The sequence below is a fragment of the Astyanax mexicanus genome, chromosome 14, assembly GCF_023375975.1.
Source record: "Astyanax mexicanus isolate ESR-SI-001 chromosome 14, AstMex3_surface, whole genome shotgun sequence".
Lineage (NCBI taxonomy): Eukaryota > Metazoa > Chordata > Actinopteri > Characiformes > Acestrorhamphidae > Astyanax > Astyanax mexicanus.
Genome location: NC_064421.1, coordinates 48,015,188 through 48,019,165, shown reverse-complemented (window position 1 = coordinate 48,019,165; position 3,978 = coordinate 48,015,188).

The window sequence follows — 3,978 nt, the reverse complement described above, 5'->3', positions numbered from 1 at the left end:
GTCAACAACCATTTCCTTTGTCTTGTCCACATTCAGGTGAAGGTTGTTGACTGTACACCAGTCTGTCAGCCGCTGCACCTCCTCTCTGTATGCTGACTCGTCGCCTTTGGTGATGAGACCCAGCACGGTTGTATCATCGGCGAACTTGATAAAGCTGTTAGAACTGTGTTTTGCAGCACAGTCATGAGTCAGCAGGGTGAACAGCAGAGGACTCAGGACACTGCCCTGGGGGGCCCCCGTGTTCAGTGTGATGGTGCTGGAGGTGCTGCCCCCGAACCGGACTGACTGGGGTCTCCCCGTCAGAAAGTCCAGGATCCAGTTGCAGAGGGGGGTGTTGAGGCCGAGCGAGCTTAGCTTCCTGGTGAGGTTCTGTGGGATGATGGTGTTGAATGCTGAACTGAAGTCTATAAACAGCATTCTGACGTAAGTGTCCTTCTTCTCCAGGTGGGTGAGGGAGAGATGAAGGGTGGTGGTGATGGCATCGTCCGTGGAGCGATTGGGACGATACGCAAACTGCAGGGGGTCCAGTGAAGAGGGCAGTCGTGTCTTGATGTTCCTCATGACTAGCCTCTCGAAGCACTTCATGATGATGGGTGTAAGTCATTGAGGCAGGACACTGTGGACTTCTTCGGCACGGGGACGATGGTGGTGGACTTGAGGCACGTTGGGACAGTGGCGCTGCACAGGGAGATGTTGAAGATGTCCGTGAGAACATCTGTCAGCTGGTCTGCGCACTCCCTGAGCACTCTGCCGGGGATGTTGTCTGGTCCTGCAGCTTTTCGTGGGTTGACTCTGCGCAGAGTGTTCCTCACATCCACTGCAGTCAGGCACAACACCTGCTCGTCCGGCTTGGGCATGGTCTTTCTCGCCATCGTGTTGTTTTGTGCCTCAAACCGTGCATAAAAGTTGTTCAGGGCATCAGGGAGGGAGGCATCACGTTCACAGGACGGTGGCATTGTCCTGTAGTTGGTGATCGCCTGGATGCCCTGCCACAATCCTTTCTTTTAGTAAACTTTACTTCATTTCTGCATACAATATTACCTAATTACAATTACTTTACTAATTTATACAATATTACTCAAATAATTTATGGTACATATACATTAAATATATATGAATTCCTGAAATTTAAAATACTGTCTCAACACATGGATGGCATGTAAAACACATTATTTATACTAGTAAACTAAAAAAATGTTTTACATGCCGTCCATGTGTTGAGACAGTGAGACTTGGTCTGTTTACAAAATAAATCTTTGAGATTATGTAAATACTTGAATGTGCATTTAAACTAAAAATATTTGCATTTCAGGAATTATAATATATTACGTATCATACATTATTGATTCATATTAATATTGTATACATTAAGTAATTGTAATTAGGTAATATTGTATGCAGAAATGAAGTAAAGTTTACTAAAAGAAAGGATTGACTGAAGTTCAGTTCACTTATTTAATCTGTGTAACTCTATTTAAGTCTTGAAACCGAGTTGAAGTTACTTAAATTTATCTGAAATTAAATTTACTTGAAAAAAGCAAATGCAGAAAGTTGCAAAACTTTTTTAAAGTAAATTTTATGCATCATTTTTTTCAGTGAAGGAGAGAGAGAAAGAGAGAGGTAAAGAAAGATAGTGTGCATACAGTGTGACTAGTAGGCCAACACTAAGCCAATAATGGCCTGCCCTGCATATGTAATGTGCCTGTGTGCAACGCTCTGTCAAAATATAATGAGGAATACACAAGCTCCTGCCAACTGTGCCGAGCAAATATTGACACTATTAATACACACCATCATCATCATCATCAACGCTTTAACCCTTTTTTATTTATTTCAGCTGCTAAGCAAATTCTGAGCTCTACTTTTCTGCTGAAACTGCACAGGTCCCAACATGTTTTCAGCGCAAAGTAATACAGTAATACTCCTCAGCCTAGAGGCGTAAAGATAATTTATCCAGACTGAATTACCTGTTAGTTGTGATAAAATACCTCGTCTGTTAGGGGCACAAAGTGTTAATAGTTAAAACAGAATCAAATAATCAATAAACGTCTATTTTCTTTGGTCAATTTTAATACACAAGGCGCATTTTTTCTTTATTTAGCAATTTAGCAGTTGCCGAGACCTGTAAAGCTAAGCTAAGTAAACTAAACTGTAATTCTTAAAAAAAAAAAAAACATTTTCTACACAGATTTCTCTCCTGAAAACTTTTCAATTGGGTGAGTTAAGCGCTTCCATTTATTTACAGTAGCCTAAGCTTAGATTTCCAGATATCCACTAAAGCTGAAGCATTAGCATAAGTGGCTAACCGCTAATGCCGTCTAACTGCCACCCAACAGCGCTACACTGAGGAACCCTGAGTGTTTCGGTCAGCCAGGGCGATATTAGATAGCGGTTGGTCCTACGGAGCTTGTTTTAACACGGTAAATGTGCAAGCTACAGGCCGATATACTCACCTATGAACTGCCCAAAAGATAGATTTCAGCGGGTAATGCTAATACTGCTCCAGCAGTGCTAGCCAGGGTTAGCAGCAGGCTACAGAGGCTGATAATACTCACGTCTGAATGGTGAAAAAGAGCTAGTGTTTAGCGCAGTTAGCGGCTAATGCTAATGCTGCTCCAGTCTCAGTGCTGGAGAACTAAACTGAATCTCCTGTATAACTCTGTACTTCAGTGTTTAGAGTGTCTTTACTGCTCCTTAATACCTGACTGTTAAAATTCATACATAAGGAGCACCAGATTATAAGGAGAAATTAGATTTTGGGAAAATTAAAATATTTTAAGTGCACCTTATAGTGCAGCTTAACAGCCAGAAACAACCTGAACTGATTACTGATTAACCCTTTGTTTTAGGTCATTTTAGATCATGTGTTTTCTTGTGTATATTTCTTGTGTATACACATTTATCAGCCAATCAAACGCAGCAGCTTGGCCCCGCCTACTGCGCCTACAGCATTGGAGGAATACAAATCTGCACTCTGAAGTAAAGCATGGCAGCTTTTCAGCTAATAAAGCAAAGTATACAGTATATACATTGATATTTAATAGTTTTGGCACCCCTGATCATTTTCTTTGATGATTTTCCTTCATAAATCATAAGTCATCAGTTAAATACTGTATATCATATAGCAGATGAACACAGTGTTGTATAATATTTGAGAAGTGAAATGGTTAAAGTTTAAAGGATTTACAGAAAGTGTGCAATAATTCTTTAAACTAAATTATTCAGGTGCATACATTTAAGCATCCTTGTCGTTTTATTGTTTTGAGTAAATTTAGCACTGGAGTTCTCCTTTATTAAATTCATTAAATTATTTAATATTGTATCTCCAGCATGTTCCAGTCATTTCAGCTCAATCTCCTGCTTCATCTCTCTGGACACATCTCTAACAGTACGTACTGTAACGCCTCCTGTTAATGATATGATCTTGTTTTTAATGGTGAGCAAGTGATCTACTGAATCTAATGTGTTTCCAAGCTTAGAACACTTTAACAAAACGCTCCAGCAGGTAAAACACACCTGTGTGTTTCTAAAGGTGACAAATTAGAGCTTGATGTTGGTTTGTGAACTGATGCAACTTTACGAAAAGTCACTTTTGAGGAATGCTGATGAACAGAACACACGACATTCCTGTCCGTTCTCTTACACTTCTACCCCCTGCACCTAAAATAAGACGCGTGTGAAAAGAAAATGCTACACGCCATCAGAACAGTTCATGTTACAGTCATTTTTGAGCAGGACTTTACGACACAGAATGTTTCCACATATTTGTGTGAATACAGCTCTGGAAAAAAAAATAATTATGAGTTTTGTTGATTTTATCAAATTAAAAACCTCCAGGAGTAAAGCAGCATAAAGTTATCCAAAAGCAGTGTGTAAGACTGGTGGAGGAAGAGAACATGATGCCAAGAATGCATGAAGAAAAATGTGATTAAAAACCAACCAGGGTTATTCCACCAAATATTGATTATTTCTAAAGTC